Genomic DNA, 381 nt, shown 5'->3' with positions numbered 1-381 from the left:
TGAAGATCGAGTGCCTACCACACGAGAAAGACAAAAGCGGGATTTGTTTACCTGCGGCCCGCATGGTGTAGGGAGAGGGCGTCACGGTGAGCTCGGAGGCAATACTGAAAGACACTGTATCCTTCAGGAACGGGCGAGGGGGGGAGCACAAGGCGGAGGAAGGGGGTGGGGGTATCCTGTCCAGTTGGGGATGGATGGGGGGGGGGGAATATGTCCTTGGTTTCTCCTCTTTAATTATCTAGAGAAATTTTCCTTTACGGGACTTCTCTTTGCTGTAAGAATAAGAAAAAAAATAGTCACGGGGTTTTATCCATCGTCTTGCCTGCGTCTTCGGGCGATGCGTTTCTTCGATATAAACGCGCTGACCGACCTTCTCTCCTC

General features: G+C 52.0%; 1 long non-coding RNA gene across 1 annotated transcript in view; it reads right to left on the bottom strand.

The window, feature by feature from the left end:
- The window catches only part of LOC119587968, a 48,206-nt gene that overhangs the window by 39,751 nt on the left and 8,074 nt on the right, over positions 1–381 (bottom strand). Inside the window, exon 2 of the long non-coding RNA XR_005230034.1 lies at positions 52–272. This is a non-coding gene — a long non-coding RNA (uncharacterized LOC119587968). The remainder of the gene's footprint in view (positions 1–51; positions 273–381) is intronic.

The sequence above is a fragment of the Penaeus monodon genome, chromosome 23, assembly GCF_015228065.2.
Source record: "Penaeus monodon isolate SGIC_2016 chromosome 23, NSTDA_Pmon_1, whole genome shotgun sequence".
Classification (NCBI taxonomy): domain Eukaryota; kingdom Metazoa; phylum Arthropoda; class Malacostraca; order Decapoda; family Penaeidae; genus Penaeus; species Penaeus monodon.
This window is presented reverse-complemented; position numbering and strand designations above follow the sequence as displayed.